Source organism: Diabrotica virgifera, chromosome 2, assembly GCF_917563875.1.
Source record: "Diabrotica virgifera virgifera chromosome 2, PGI_DIABVI_V3a".
In the NCBI taxonomy this organism is placed as follows: domain Eukaryota; kingdom Metazoa; phylum Arthropoda; class Insecta; order Coleoptera; family Chrysomelidae; genus Diabrotica; species Diabrotica virgifera.
In genome coordinates, this window is record NC_065444.1 from 126657994 (window position 1) to 126676140 (window position 18147).

An 18147-nucleotide genomic window follows, 5' to 3' on the forward strand; every position below is an offset into this window, starting at 1 on the left:
GTTCTGATTGCATATTCGTGTTTATTGACCTCAAAACCCTCCAGTAATCCATTTGCATCAATTAAATGCCGAAAACCCTCGAGACCCCAGAACATGACGTGCCCTAGTAGCGACCCTGGGCACCAGGTACTCAGGAGTTCAGTTCTGATATCATATCCGTGTTTACCGACCCCAAAAAACCCGTGAGTAATCCGTTTACATCAATTTAATGCCGAAAACACTCGAAACTCCAGAAGATTACGTCCAGAAGATTGGTGCCCAGCGATCCTGGGCACCAGGTACTCCAGAATGAATTCAATTCTGATGGCGTATTCGTGTTTAGCGTCCCCAGAAACCAGTAAGTAATCCGTTTACATCAATTTAATACCGAAAACACTCGAAACTCCAGAAGATGACGTCCCTTGCAGTGGCCTTGGGCACTAGGTAATCCGGTGGTCTATGCTGATGGCATATTCGTGTTTGAACTCAAAAACCCCCGAGTAATCCATTTTCACCAATTTAATACCGAAAGCCCTCTATAGTCCAAAAGATGACGTCCCTTGGAGTGACCTTGGGCATCAGGTGATCCAAATGTCTGTTCTGATGGCATATTCGTGTTTAACCACCTCAAAACCCCCCCGAATATTCCAGTCAATTTAGTGCCGAAATCCCTCGAAACACCAGAAGATGACGTACCTTAGTAGCGACCCTGGGCACCAGGTACTCCGGAGGTCAATTCTAATGGCATATTAGTACTTAGTGACCCCTAAAACCCGTGAGTAATCCGTGTGTATCGATTTAATGCCGAAAACCATCGAAACTCCAGAAGATGACGTCTCTTGCACTGACCTTGGGCACCAGGTGATCCGGGGGTCAGTTATGATTGCGTAATCGTATTCAGTGACCCCAAAAACCCACCAAATAATAAATTTTGTTTCTTAGTATACTAATTTTGAATTTATTTTTATATTTATGCAATTTTGGATGCATTTTATGCACTTTACATTGCAATTATGCATTTCCACCCATTTTTGAATAGTAGACTTTTTTCCTGACGTCATCCTGAACATAATGCAAAAATCTGCAAGTCTCTAGGTGCTGTATTTAAAAATTTATTTATTTTGTACTAAATGCCCTCGTCTATTAATGTTATATTTTAGGAAATACAAAGATGATAAAATGCTAATAGTTGTTTTTTTTTGTTTCAGGTAAGCACAAATTTGGTGAAACTTTTCTAAAAAGATAAAACTGTTCGATATGGACTGGTAAGACCTACTTGTATTGTATTTATAGTTTTGTTTTTTTACATTGAGTGTTCTTTTGAAATCAAGCAACGTTTTTGTTAATACATGAACACTACAAACGAAAGCTGAGCCTTAATATTATAGAAAGCAAGGTGTTTAACCCAGCCTGAGAGACTTGCACATCCCTTGAGAATGACATTTGGGTGATCTGTACAATTCATTGGGGGAGGAGGATTAATTCTTGTAATCACTCCACCCCGCCTTAATGCCCCAGACTATACACTTCCCTCCGATAGCACACTGATGCACTATAGGAGAAGTGCTAATCATGTGGAAATCCTTGGTACAAGGACTCCCATACGAAATCCTACTCTGAACAACGCAGGTCAGCGGGAGGCGCTCTATTCCCGCTATCTCTAGTGACTTATCATCGATCTGTATTAGTATGGTATAACTAGACCCAAACCCAGACATCCAAAGTGAAAGTTATCCTCCAACACCAAATTGTTCTATATGATCCACATAATGTTCAGAAAAAAGTCACACCATTTTGAGCGTCGGGTTTGGGAGGGAGAGGGGGAGAAATCGGTAAATTCGTAGTTTTTACGTTTTTCGTAAATATTTCTAAAACTATACGATTTAGCATAAACAGCCTTCTATACAAAAATGTTCTACATTAAATTTGAAATAAAAAAGGCCCTATTCATAATCCTTCGAAAATGAACGGTTTCAAAGTTACGGAGGTAGTATAGTATAATTGGTCCAAAAAAAGGCCTAAACTAAACATCCAAAGTAAAAGTTTTCCTTAACACCAAATTGTTCTATATGGTCCACATATTGTTCAGTAAAAAGTTACTTGAGCGTCCGGTTTGGGGGGGAGATGGGGGAGAAGTCGGTAAATTAGTAGTTTTTTTAAGTTTTTCGTCAATATTTCTAATACTATGCTGTAGCGTAAACAATTTTCTATACAAAAATGTTCTACATAAAATTTAAAACAAAAAAGGTCCTATACATAATTGTTATAAAATCAACGGTTCCAGAGTTACGGAGGGTGAAAAGTGGAGGTTTTCGATACTTTTTATATTTTTTGGGCAATTTCCTACTGATTTTCTTTAACAGTATTGGGTTTTATAACTCAGATTTGCTATTTCAGTGGCCGATGGTATGTTAGTGATAAGGCCTTGAAGAAACGTCAACCTCACCACCCAAAATCATCATCAATTGCCCAATAAATATAAAAAGTATCGAAAACCTCCACTTTTCACCCTCCGTAACTCTGGAACCGTTGATTTTATAACAATTATGTATCGGACCATTTTTGTTTTAAATTTTATGTAGAACATTTTTGTATAGAAAATTGTTTACGCTACAGCATAGTATTAGAAATATTGACGAAAAACTTAAAAAAACTACTAATTTACCGATTTCTCCCCCATCTCCCCCCCCCCCAAACCGGACGCTCAAAATGGTGTAACTTGTTACTGAACCATATGTGGACCATATAGAACAATTTGGTGTTGGAAGAAAATTTTTATTTTTGATGTCTGGGTTAGGCCTTTTTTTGGACCAATTATACTATACTATTACCTCTGTAACTTTGGAACCGTTCATTTTAGAAGGATTATGCATTGGACCTTTTTTATTTCAAATTTAGTGTAGAACATTTTTGTATAGACGGTTGTTCATGCTAAACCGCAAAGTTTTAGAAATATTAGAAACCCACCCAAACCCGACGCTCAAAATGGTGTGACTTTTTTCTGAACATTATTGAGGACCATATAGAACAATTTGGTGTTGGAGGAGAACTTTCACTTTGGATGTATGAGTTATGCCATCTTTTGGATCAATCTTATCATACTACACACAACGCAAAAGTCTAGGGATATTTTTATAAATAGACGTATTTTGTTTATCTGTAATCAACTTAAAAAAAGTAATACAAAATTTGTAGTTTAAATTGTTGTTTACTATTTCAAAAACCATAAATTGCAAAAAAAAAACAGAAAATTGGAGCAAAAAAATATATTGCAAATCACCCATGTTTCACATACCACCATAAAATGTCAAAAATACGAAATATAAACTTAAAATAAAGTATGGCCACCACGTTGGTTTATCACAGCTCTACATCTACTTTCATGCTCCGAATCACATTGTTAATGTCTGCTTGAGGTAGATGTGTCCATTGTTCTCTCAGAAGCTCTTTTAATTAAAACTCATTGTAGATATTGCCCATATGTGGAGTAATTCTTCGTTGGAGCATGTCCCATACATGCTCAATGGGATTCAAGTTCGGTGATTGTGCTGGCCACGGCAATACATCAATACCCTCGTTGTCCAACTAGTTTTGTACAATATGCGTAACATGTGTGGTCGAGCGTTATCATGCATAAAGTAAAAATTTTCTCCAACAGCAGCATCAAACGGGCGCTAAACAGGTTCAAGAATAGTGTCCAAATATTACTGACTTCTGAGAAAGCCACGTGGGAAAATGAGGTAAGTTCTTCCGTTAATCATGATTCCGCCGCATACCATTAATGTACCACCTCTGTATGCATACACTTCTTGAAGATGTCGTAATCGTTCTCCATTTCCGGGTCGTCTCCAAACTCTTGTCCGACGAGAATCTGGATGAAATCCATATCTAGACTCGTCACTAAACAAAACTGTGGCCCAGTCATTGTCAGTCCAATTCTGAAACTCTTGACACCAGGTTAATCTTTCAGCGCGATTGTCTCTAGATAGAGGTGGACATCTCAGTGGTCGCCGGCTACGAAGATTGGCTTCATGGAGACGATTCCTGCGGCTAATTGTTACATTATGTGCAAGCTGTAATTCATTAACCAGCTCGGGTGCTGTGATTGTTGGCTGCCTTCTGGCATTTAAAATGAAATATCGGTCTTGAGCGACAGTTGTAGAGCGACCACGTCCTGGATGTTGCTCCGCTGGACTCCCAGTGTCTCTAAACCGACGCCACAAACGACTTACAACGCTTTGTGAGACACCCAGCTGGTCAGCAACTTGAGTTTGTCGCAGTCGCATACCAGCTTGAAGGATGCCGCGGCTCTATTCATCTCGTCCAACGTTAAATGTTGTCGTTGCATGGTAAAAAGACAATATCTTTAACTCACCTATTAAGCAAGAATGGTATAAAGTGACTAAAATTAAAAATAAACAAAACATAAAAATGTCGATTTTTTTGTCCTTTATAAAAAACATTCTAAAACACGTATTGCTATCAGTTTCACAATTTTTTTTTTTTTTGATAAGAAGTGAGTGTCTGTATTAACAATTATAGTACAAGCAAATTTATATGGTCATGAAATTTCTGTCATTGGTATTGTCAAATTATTAAAATATCCTTAGACTTTTGCGTTGTGTGTATATTGCATGCTTAGGCATCGATTCCCTGCTCTGGGCTACGTCCAGTTCGGTGACTCGGCGCTCGAGGATGTGAGCTCCCCTTTCCCCTTTTTTTTTGGTTTTGTTAGTATTTTTTGGGGCTTGCGCCTTTTGTTAGTGTTTTGTTAATTTTTTCTTAAGCGGTTTTTGTCAATTTTTTTGAGGGCTGTTTGAAACATGGAAAATCTGCACTAATACATACACTGCGATGCCAAAGGTGAGCACGGTGTCTTCTTTTGATAGAACCACGATTATCTATAATCTAGACTTTATTATAATAGTTATTTATGATATAAGTGTTAAAAGTACACGTTTAAGGTACGCATGTGAAAGTTTGCAGAATGAGCGATAGCGAGTTCTGCAATTCACATGAGTGCCTTAAAAATGTACTTTTTAACACGCATATCATACAATATTTTTTCTACAAACGTAATTACAGGACAATATCTACAAAAAATTTTACTTGAACTTGACTGACATTCCATTTTTATATTTTTTTGACATTACATCAAAATTGCATATACGGTCAATACGAATTGCAGTGCCATAAAAATTTTAAAGCACTAGTGCCTTAAAGTAGCATTTTTAACGCTCGTATGGAGTGCTCGTATGGAGTAACACGGTTGTAAAAAATAGTTATTTATGATATAAGTGTTAAAAGTACACGTTTAAGGCACGCATGTGAAAGTTTGCAGAATGAGCGATAGCGAGTTCTGCAGTTCACATGAGTGCCTTAAAAATGTACTTTTTAACACGCATATCATACAATATTTTTTCTACAAACGTAATTATAGGACAATATCTACAAAAAATTTTACTTGAACTTGACTGACATTCCATTTTTATATTTTTTTGACATTACATCAAAATTGCATATACGGTCAATACGAAATGCAGTGCCTTAAATTTTTTTTAAAGCACTAGTGCCTTAAAGTAGCATTTTTAACGCTCGTATGGAGTGCTAAAAATTGCATTTTTAACACGGTTGTAGAAAAATGTATTTATTTTGCTGTTTGGGTATTCTGTGCTTTCATCTATGGTACACATCATACCTAATATCTCTCGCAGGATCCGCTTTGGGTGGTCTTCTAGCTCAGCGAATTTTATTCTGGTGTTTTCTTCTCTTATATCCAGTACCCTTATTTGTTTTAGTCTCTGAATAGGAACCGTTCAGCGACGTATCTATAAACAAAAAAAAATAGGCACGTTTGCGGCTTCTCTAAGGCAGTTGTTGTGTGATGATTGCATCTTCTTTTTGTTACGATAACTACGTGTCCCCAAGCAAGAAATTGATATAATTGGTAGTATGATGCTGTTTTAATCCTGTTTTCATAGCCAATTTGCTTCTTCTTCCTTTGAGTCCTCTTATTGCGGCTCTGGCAGTTGCTGTTTTCTGGACTGTCGCGTTAACATATTATGGTGTGAATATTAGACATTGGTTCATTGTAGCCCCTAGGTATTTAACTTCGTTTATACTTGCAGTGTTGCTGTTCTGGGTTATCTCTTTTCTTTTTGAAGATAACCGCTTGGGTCTTCTACTGGGCCCATTATTTTACAAAATCGACCAGATTTCGTTATTATCAACACAGCGTAAATAGTTTTCATCCATTCTTGAATTTAAAACGAACTGCAGAGAATAAATAATAAATATTCGACACTATAATTTGAAGTTGAAATTATTAAAGACACTGCTTTTTAGAAAAATAGCTCTGTCATGTCCTGTATGTAAGGTTATTGTCGTGCGTCGCACCAGCTCTTAACTTGGTAGTTGCACTGCTTTTCTACAAAACTGTTCCTTAATTTCTGTTTGCAAAACTTTATCACCAGACAACAAATATAAGAAATGTTTACATACATTTTATTTTCCAAAGAAAATTAAGTTAACATTTTCCTTGCTAAAGCGGTTCCATCACATAATGCCCTATTGACATTTGAGCCTTTGTTGGTTGTGGGTAAATGTAATGTTTGCAATTCGGCTTGAAAGTCTAGTTCTACTCGAGCTTTTTTATTTTTGTTGTACACTGGAAAGGTAACTGTACGGTTAAAGTACTTTAGCAAACATATTAATAGCTATATTTTCACGACTCTGCTATGGCAAACGACGCGTTTTATTTGAAGTATGTTTTTATTATTCTTCTAAAAAGATGAAACTCAAATCGAAAGTGTAGTAGAACGTTTATTAAAAAATACTTTTTATAAATAATACATTTATGAAAAGATAGGCAATAAGATTTATGTTAAGATAGGCAAATTAACCTCACTCACAGAATTCAATTTTTTTCATTTTTTTAACGTTCTATCTGACTAAAAAATAACACTCAGGGCAATTTTAACACCTCCCTTTCCCCCTCCCAACAACAAAAACGTATTTTTTTTAGGTAGGAGGCACTCAATTTAAAAATTTCAAAAAATTCACGTGCATAGTTAAGACTTTTACAAAACACGTAGACCTCATGGATTTTGCTTTGATTTGGTAAGACCTTGTAAATAACACGTAAATTTGTGTACTGCATGGGCATAATTCATAGCTCTTGTCAAAATCGATGAAATCTATAGGCTATTGATTATGTATTTGAGTAAGAAACTACAACGTTAACGGGGTTTTATTGTTTCATATAGTCAATAGACCGTTAAATATGAAAAACCCGCGGAGTGCTACCATTTAAAGGGGTGAGCTTTTGAGAAAGGGGTGAATTAGTCCCTAGGCACAGAGCAAATTAGGGTGAGCTCTATGCACTTTTGGTACAAACACGTCTACAGGAAAATTATTTTAGGTTAAATTTACTATCGAAACATCACATTTTAAAGTAAAAAATAATTTTTTTTTTACAAAAATATATTCAAAAGAAAAGAAAGAAAAAAAAACGAAAGATAGCAATTTTGTTTTTTGCCCCATAACTTTTTTCCACGGGGATATAGGTATAGCCATTGCTTTACGGAAAAAAAACTTCATCCTTCCGGTTTAAAATGACGTATGGTAGAAGTCTCTATGCTTTATAGTTTTCAAAATATGATTTTTCAAAATTTGCCACTCACAGCGATTTTCGCTCGAACATTGTTCTGTAACTTTTTCTACGTACCTCTATTGATATGCAATGGACATTTAGTAGGAAGAAAAGTCAATTGCCTTTAAAACGGCCTATTGTGGAAGGCTGTGTGGCTATTTTTAAGCAAGATATGGTTGTTCAAATTTTTATACTTTTAATGATTTTTGATATATTTTACGATTATTTTAAATTTCTCATTATAACTTTTTTATTGAATATTTAGGTATATAGTATATATGTTACAGTTCAAGTTGATTATCCAGTTGGAGTTGAGTCCAACTAGTTGGAGTCAACTCTAACGGCTGGTTTCAGTAAAAGTTGATTATAAATATAAAATGAAGATTTATATTCAACATTTACTAGTAAAAGTAGACTCCAACTAGGAAAAGTATACTCTTCCCAATGCCATTTAGTAAAAGTTGATTCTGATCCACACAAACAGATTCTAGAAATTAAATGTTACTGAATATGTTCAAATTAGTCTAGGCTGTATCGTCGCCCCCGTTAGGTACATTACTCCGATTCGAATTTTTTGCACAAACTTACTCAAAAAGAGGTCCTTATAACAAATCTACTGGGTGCCAGGCAGTACTTTGATCGATAAATTATTGTTTAAACAATTTTTTTAGACAAATTCACAAAAATAATTTTTTCACTTCGAACAATTTTTTTTAGATCATTTGGGTTATTCTGAGCAAAAAAAGTTATTTTGTGATTTTTCTCTAAAATTAATTGTTGTCGAGTTATACGCGATTTAAAAATGCGAAAATACCTCGGTTAAAATCCACTATTATGAAAGTCAGAAAGTGACCAAATCAAAGTTTATAGCCTCCTCTACAAGATCCAGCAGAAATTTTTGTCACTATTTTATTACTAAGCTTTATCTTTAATTATTAACAATGAGCGCTAAGTGCGTATTAGGCGGCCGTCAATGGTGAATCTCACTCGCACTCATATTGACGGCCGCGTCAATACACGGTTAGCGCTCATTGTTGATAATTAAAAATAATATCTTATTAATGAAATAATGACAAAAATTTCTTCAGGATCTTATAGAGGTAGCCTTAATCTTTGGTTTTTTTTAGTTTCTGACTTTCATAAATATAATATCGTATGGCATTTTTGCCTTTCGGACAGTTCCGGCGCCAATTACATCTTTAACCCTGTTTCAAGTAACTAGTGTCGATGTACACTAGCCCAGGGGGACCGACGGCTTAACGTGCCCTCCGAGGCACGGTGAGACGGCTCGTGTCATTATTGGAAATGAAAATGGTTTGTCTTTAGCAGAGCTCGAACCCACGTGCACTGGCGTATGAGGCCAGCGAGTATGCCGTAACTCCACGGCCGCTCGCTGGACCTTCACAATAATTACCTTTAACCGAGTTATTAAACCTTGAAAATGGTTATTTTGGCGTTTTTCAAATTTTAAGTCGCTAATAACTCGACAACAGTCAATTTTAGAGAAAAAAAGGCCCAACGGATCTAAAAAATTGTACGAAGTGAAAAAATTACACACACCGGCAAAATTAGCCAAACACCTTAAAAATGGGACATGTTTAATGTCTCGAATTTCCTAAACCTGTTGTCCGATTTGAGTGATTCTTTTTAGTAAGTTATAGCCTTATTAGTTAAGAATATCGGTGTAATAATATTGTTGCTAGACAGGTACATGTCATTTTATACCGGGTGTTAAAATCATACTGTGTTTTTTTCTTAAAGTTCGGAACACCCTGTGGAATATTCTAGTATATATAATATTTTAAAATTAAAACTCGATTGTAGACTTAGGCTTTCTTATCATTTTCTTTTTTGATTAATTTGCTTATGTTTTAAAATAAAAAAGTTATGTGCTTTAACAACTAGCCATGTTTTTTATTAATAAATCCTCATAGTAGGGGAGGAAAGTATGCTAAATTTGTAGTTTGTAAAGATGTCTCCTATTTAAGATTTTAAAGTAACCCCCCAGCCCACCTCCGTCGGGGTCGTGTTTGGTGCCATTCGGTAGATTTTTGAAAAATATTGAATAGGTGTATTTGGCAGTTTTACGATCTGATGTTCATTTCGCGAAATATCGCAGGGTTCGTATTTAAAATTTTTAATTTACCCACCTCCCCTCTCCGTGGGGTGTCACGAACCTCCACGGAGGTAGAATGGGGGATTTAATTTAAAATCCCAAATAGGAGCCCCCAATTTTTATTGCAGATTTGGATTCTTTACGTAAAAATAAGCAACTTTTATTCGACATATTTTTTCTAATTATGGATAGATAGCGCTATAATCGGAGAAAAATGATTGTTTCAAATGGAAAATTAAATTAAAAAATGAAAGGTCCCCCACTTTATGGAAAATTTAACTTAACCTTTTTCTGATTTTAGCACATACTCTTCACAATCCAATAGGTTCCCATAAAGCTCGAGTAACTGCAAATTTAGTATACTTTCCTCCCCTACTATGAGGATTTATTGATGAAAAACATGGATAGTTGTTAACGCACATAACTTTTTTATTATCTCACATAAGTAAATGAATCAAAAAGAAAAATGTTAAGAAAGCCTAAATCTACAATCGAGTGTTAATTTTAATATTTTACATGTGCTAGAATATTCCACAGGGTGTTCCAAACTTTAAGAAAAAAAAAACACAGCATGATTTGTACACCCGGTATAAAATGATATTTACCTGTCTAGCAACAATATTATCACAACGATATTCTTAAATAATAAGGCTATAACATACTAAAAGAATCACTCAAATCGGATCAGTCGTTTAGGAAACTCGAGACATCAAACATGTCCCATTTTTAAGGTATTCGGCTAATTTTGCCGGTGTGTGTATTTTTGCGAATTTGTTTAAAATCATTGTTATCGCCAAACATCACTAAAATCATTCATTATTGTACTCATTTGCCCTCATTTTCGGCAGTAAAGTAACACTTTGTTGTATTGAAAGAAGAATGTTACTTTACCTGCCGCGATAATTAATCAAATTAACCGAGATTGAATGTAAGTGGTCAATGGCAGCAATCGATTATTTATTTGAGTGAAATTAAAATTTATTTACTTTAATTATTAAAAATATTGTACAAAATGTATCTTATTATTAATAAAATTTATGTCAAAAAGTAAAATTCTGTAGTGTTTCGCAATTATATTCATACAAAATAAATCAAAACTTTACAGATATAGTAATAAGGTAGGTTATACAATATTGATAACTATCGATTAAACATCAAAACCGGCTATCATGCAAAAGTCATCTGTGATTACTGTCATTATTGTCATACGAATTTTTTATTTCGTCTAAAATTAAAAAAAAACTCCTCAAAGTTGTAAGTAAGTGTTAGTGTTTTTATGATTGACGATACAATTTTGTACGCACCACCTCAATACTCTTTATCGAACGCGTCTGTTCCTCTGCTCGTAATATCAGACTCGTTAGATAAAGTGTCACTTTACTGACTGACTTTACTGAAATTGGTTTAAACAATTTTTCGACCGCGGTACCGCGTGAAACCCTGTGTATTTGTTATAAGGATTGTTATACAAATGTATTTCTTTGAGTAAGTTTGTGCAAAAAATCGAATCAGAATAATTTACCTAACGGGGGCGACGTTACAGACTATACTAATAAGTAGTTGAAACGGTCAAAACAAAGAAACCCACACTCATTAAAAATGCACTTGAGATTCTCGTATAATCAACATTTACTGAATCGATCCAGGAAGAGTCAACTCCAACTAGTAAAAGTTGATTTAAATTTTTAAAATCAACTTTTACTGCTCGTTTCAGTTGGAGTTGACTCCAACTAGTTGGAGTCAACTCTAACTGAGAATCAACTTGAACTGTAACATATACATTGTCTAATAAAAAGGAAAGCTTATTCTCTATACTTTAAAGTGGTGTATTGCAAAAAATTCTAGGACTATTTTTAACCAAGCTATGCTTTTTCAAAATGTGACATATAGGTACAGATGCAATAGGTCCCACTAAGTTGGAACCATATGGAATTTTTTTTATTATTAACTTTATGAAAAAAATAATTCTTTATAAAATGCTCTGCATAGTCTAAAACCTAAGATGCAATCATCAGATATAACATTTTATCAATAGTGTACGAGGTATGTTAAAAAATATAAATTTCGCTCAAGAGTAAAGTACCTTTATATTTCACAATATCGAAAAGGGTTATTAAGAAAAGTTATTTGGAATTAAATATTATGTTATAATATGCAATTATTACTATTTAGTAATTAAAAATTACTTACTAAAATCACTAGCCAGTTGTGTCTGAGTTTAGCGAACCGACTATATCTGGGTTTTATAATACCTACGTTTTTCGTCTTGATTATCTAGTGCTCGTGGAGTGTGCAGTATCTCTAGTATTCCTCCATTTTGTGTTGTAACTTGCTTGCTTACATCGTGCTGACAGGTATCAGTGCAACGTTTCGCCACCACACTTTTTTTACAAACCTATTTTTCTCTCTCGGATTTTGATCATCTTCTGTTGAATTAAGCGCTTTGTAAAAGGAACGTAAAACACTTGTTATTCAAATAAGCCTCATTAAAGCGTTTTAGTTTTTATTTATTCTTTACCATTGTAGAGCTAATCCCTAGTACCGCTCCGCTACCATTATTCACGTACTAGATCCTAGAAAAGATATTACCACGTAAATAATCCGAAAATGTTCTTAAATAATTAACACACTTGGTCAACAACATTTGACACACACCATAAAATTTGATACACTGACAAACTCGACTTGAATACATTATGTCTCTTTTTATCTTTTTTAGTGCGCTAGAGATAATTTTTGAGATACACATAAAAAGGTGTTATAGTGTCACATCTATCTGCTAGAAGTGGCGGTATAATTTACATTTTGTAAGAAAGCCGAAGACATGAATTCTAAGAAAAGAATTATACCTGTGCAGATCAAAACATAAAAGATTGCCGCTGGTATATGTAGATCCGATATTTAATAGTTTTTCATCTTAGTTCAAACAGTATTTTTACAATATAACGTAACTGTAAGATTTTATTTGATACCGAAGAATAAATACATAAACTAAGAGAGAAAAAACCAAATAAAGTTACTTTATACTAGGTAGAATGACAAATGAGGTGTCAAATGAAAGCTTATAATCCAAAGATAGTACTGAAGGTGAGAAATTAGACCTAGATTGTCTGTCCCTCAAAAAATAAGCGTTATATTGTGGATTTCTATATTTTTTTTTCTATAAAACATTTTGATCTAAAACTTACCAGAAAACTTCTTTGTTCTCTCTACTTTCAAATAAACGTGATTAAGAAGCTAAACTTTAAACTTCGTCACACAACTTTTGCGATTAAACTTTGCAATGCACAAATCCGCACCTTTTTCTTTGAAAAATCCATAACCTTTATCATGATAAGAATAAAAACTTAAAGCAGATACCTTTGTGTTCAGAAATGTTAGAGCTATATAGTGTAAAAATTTCAGAAAAAAATATTAAAATGGAACAGAGTTGTAGCAAGGTAAACGCAAAAAATGTGACTTAATTTTTTTTATTTTTAGGTTAAAATTGCGATTTTGACCATGTTCCCCCACATAAAATTCAAAATAAACCTCATTTTCGTTTTCAGCACCCTCCAAAATATAAAGTATGAATAAAATTAGCCATTCACCCCTCCGTGGTCAGTATCTCGAAAACTAAGCGTTTTTTTGAGGGTGTCCCGCTCGTGTATAATATCACAAAAAATTGTAACGTGATAGTATGAAAAAATAGAGGATACGGCAACGGTGTTACAAGTGATGGTCGGATCCAATGCCAAAATCTACACAGACATATTAGGGTGCAGTAATATCCAAGATGTCCAAAAAATTTATTATTAATAGTCAAAAAAATTAATTTGTTAAATCATAAGAGACTATTAGGTACGATAAGTTAAATATTATGTTCAGTGGTTCTTCTAAGGAAATTTCACTAAATACTGACCAAAATCAAAAATTACGTCCTTAGTAGGGTCCGATTTCACCAACAACAAATAAATCAATAAATAGTTATCCGTCGGATGAAAATTACACGTTTATATTTATATTTTGTTTCAATGTAACTTTGATAATTTAAAGTTAAACTACACAGCAAGATTAACATTGACATTTATTCGAAGAGTAAGTATGTAATTTGATAAATAAATAAAATGTCTTATTTGACGTTAGTAAAATAGAGAAATGTCAGTTTATTGGTCGAATAACTTTATTCATAGAATATTTGTGGGGGCCATTGGCTATCAAAATAATTGTCAAAGTCGATACTTAAATTTAATCTGATTCCACAAAAATAATAGTTTTTAATGATTTTTCCTAGATAAAATAGTATTTAATAGTTAAATTTGTTGGATTTTTGGTTCTGCATCGAATACTCAAATGTTCTAGTGTAGAAACAATTGCCAAAGCGAGGTTATGCTAATTACTTAGTGACACAAAGAGAAGCCTATTGACTGGTAAACATTAATTTTATTTATGAGTATCCATTTAAAGTACCACAATAACAGTAGAATATTTTCATATTTATTAATTAGCTAATTGTTAATCAGCAAAATGCTTCACAAAGCTACTCATCTGTCACCTTGCAATACCAGATTCCGTCCAAGGAACAAGCTATAGTTTTTTATGCATTAGATAGTACTCCTCTGCAAGATTACCTCATTCCATTAGGCACGATAGTTAAATAATAATAACATTATTTTCTCAAACCGCTTATCCAACAATAGAATATGTATCTACCTATCTAGCACGCGCATAGTAGATGAATTCATAAATAAAATAACTACTGACACGTCAAAATAAAAGGGACAATTGTTCATGCATTTATACCAACCCTACGTTTCCCGTTTCTATATCGAGCAATATCCAATCACAATCTCAAAACAACCCACTGATCATCTCTCATACTCCACAACCTTCACAATCGTTGTTGGACCCTCAACTTCTAAAAACTTCTCAAACTTTCCAGCCACAATTTGAATTCAGGGAGCCATTAATTGTATTACCTCCAGCAAGTTCAAAGAAAACTATTGATAATGAACCTAACCAATACTCTAATCTCTCTGACACGGAATCAAACTCCAAAAACACACTACTTAAAACTATAAACAAAGATACTTCGCCCAGTTCCAAACGAAATGCTCTCTCCTGAAAAATATCCTAATAAAACTCCGAATTTCTCTATTGTACCGTTGATTGAAATATGGCCATTGTGTTGTAGAACTTTAGATATTTTGCTTCGTGGAATCCCACCTAATTTTTTACCCATAGCAACCTCGACATTATATTTTATGACTAACTCTTGAAAACTTTCTTTTGTTTTTATAAATTTGGGATTAGATAGTGATTTTATTTTCGACTTTTCATGGAAGATTACCTAATGATGAGGGCTCATCAACAGTGACTAGAATAAGCCAACGAACTATGGATTAAGATACAGAAAAGTTTCTTTAAACAGTATAATATAAATCAAGGTCAACAATGGTGTTATGACAATATAAACCAACAATCGCACAGAGTATCATACATCAATTCCAATTTTTTTGGTTCTCTTACTTTCTGCTACACTTAATGCAAGCTGTGTTAAGTCATGCAAGGCACAAACTAAAACAAAGCAAAAACATCTAAGGATAACTGTACAATTCACAGTTTACTGAACACACATATAGGCACACACTTTGTTTATCATTTTGGAAAGAAAACTAAATGCTGAATGTTTATTATGTTTTAAACGATAGTCAGAGAGCTAAACTAAATAAAATCTGAATATTTTTTAATAAAAATGTTAATTTTGTGAATTATAAATTAAAATACAGGACGTTTTAGTTTCCACTTAGTATTTATCAAGTTCTACTGTATTTAATTTTATTAAATATGTTATAATGTAGTGTTCTAAAATTGGTACAGCATTCTCCGAAAGTCTTCCTGATATTCGGTCCTTTCTAGCGAACGGGATAGTGAACCACATGCGAGAACGGGATATTTCACACACGCCGACCGTTCTCGCTTATTATGGTTCACTATAGGAATTTAGATGGGCTATAAAAATCGACCGTCCAAAATCGATGTATGTATATGTATTTAGCGTAAGGTTGTCCTGTACTGAATCCTTGTTCCTCCTCTTCTTCTAATTTTATTTCTTCGTTTATTGTTATTCTTTTTATTGTTGTTTTTAATTTAAGACTTGTGTTTACTAAATGTTTTCCTGGGTAGTTGTTGAGTCTTTGCAATGTCCGTTTTTAAATATGTAATATTTTTACTCGTCTCCACTCGTCGGGAACTCTATTTTGTTTAGTAATTTTCTGTGTTAGTTCTTGTAATTGTTTAATAAGGTTATTTCCTCTGTATGTTAGTAACTCATTCGTATTTTGGTTTTCAGCTATAAATTTTTGATTTTTTAGTATTTCAGTGCCTGTTCAATATGATCTCCGTTCTTTCACCTGTCCTTGATTTTTAAAAACGGTTCCTGCACCTGTTTAAATAAGTATGTTATGTAGAAGACTCATCCTGTTCGATTACGCTAATATCCACTAATTTTTTCATTTCAATCCCATATCACCCCCTCTGTGGCTCAGTGGTAAGAGCGCCTACCTTTGGACCAAAAGGTCGTGAGTTCTAATCTCACCTGGGTAGAGAATTTTTCATTTATTAAAGATGAATAAATGAAAATAATTTCTATCCTTGTGGGATCGGTACTCACCGGATGGACCGCAGACATTCGGATACAATTAGCGTCTCTTTGCAAAGACAATGACTTCGACTTTGCTAAGTAACAAGACATTTATTCAACACACACACTACGCATACACTACACAGCCAGATAAACAGAAAGGGGAAAGCCACGGACCTCCTAGAAACAAAAAATTACAAAAGCCATGCCAGAAAGAAATCAAGAAAGAGACTGGCTAGATCGACCCCTAGATATACAACCGGTTATATTATACACATACTACACATTACTCTAGGTACCAGATTGAAAAATCCACTGTACCATGCCAATGGCCATTAGTTGTCGAGGTATTAAGCTAAATAAAAAAAATCCCATATCGTATAAATAACAAATCCATATTTATTCTTGTTGGGCCATAGAAGTATGACTATAATCTTTTTATAATTCTGTTCGTTGTTCTTTCTTCTCTCTTAATTTGGATTTTTTTAATGGCATGGACTTTACGTCATTCAGCCAGTCACAGCATGAGGTATAGTACCCTCGGAGATCCGTGGAAAAAATTTACACCCAAAATAACAAAATTCAGTTTGGCAACACTGTGCGAATGTTGATACTAACATATCCTTTTTAAGATAAGCACAATGTTAATTTAGTCCAAACAAATTAATATATTTTTTTTGCCAACAAAAATGAGATTTTTCAACCAAATAATGTTTCAAATATGATGTGCAAAATAATTTTTAATTGGGTTCTGCTAATGGGCTTGCTTTTTTTGTCATTAAAATAAAAAAAAACTAAATTTTACTCATTAAATCAATGTTGTCCGGTTATCGTCTTAATTATTTTAACTGTACTAATATCCGTTGAGTAATTATGAATGATTAATAGGTCGTTAAAACATTTTATCTATAGCGGCTTCTGGAATATCTTAAAAATATCGAATTTCATTGATAAAATGCGCATATTCCACCGATCTTCGCTTCGACAATACTTAGTGTCATGTGTAGTGTGTGTGTTGAGTAAGTGTCTTGTTACTTTGAAAAGTCGACGTCATTGTCTTTGCAAAGATACGCTAATTGTATCCGAACGTCTGCGGTCCCTCCGGTGAGTACTCAATTTGGATTGGATTTAAAACTATTTCAGTTAATTACTAATAAATACTTAAACAATAGCCCTAATAAATTACTTAAGTTTTTAGTAATTCATTCAGTCGGCTCTTATACTATAATACTATCCTTTGAAAACCAGATTGATGCGGTCTATCAGTTCTCTCACTCTAAAGATATCGGAAAACAGAAAATGTCCAATCACGTCACGTCTCATTACCTCTTACACCGGTTTTTTTGTTGTTTTTGTAGTCAATAATATAGGTTATGGTTTCAATTGGTATTGAAAGATATAGTAGAAGTTGATTGGTTTTATGGTCTAAATGATTCATACGTGATTATGCAAAAATCTTTGGAGATGTTTTTTGGCGTTTAAGATTTAAATGTAGGTTACAAAAATTTGTTTCAATTATTGGAAAATTGGATAGTTTATATTTGTGCGAAAATGCACAATAATGCCATTTTAAATTGATCGTTTTAATAAAAAATATTGTTTATTATTATTAGGGGATTTCTTAAAATGTTTTCAGAAAGTAATATTATTGCCGTACAGTAAAAAAACGATACGAAAACGAAACTTGAAGATTGTTCTTTCAAGGGATACTGTAAATTATCATTAACAAAAAAAATTATGATTATTAATCATAATTAACTTATTTTCATCTTTCCGTAT

The 18147-nt window shown here is 33.7% G+C and overlaps 1 protein-coding gene across 4 annotated transcripts in view; it reads left to right on the plus strand.

The window, feature by feature from the left end:
• The window catches only part of LOC126879616 (MICAL-like protein 1), a 386924-nt gene that overhangs the window by 143948 nt on the left and 224829 nt on the right, over positions 1-18147 (plus strand). The gene's annotated exons all lie outside the window — the stretch shown is intronic.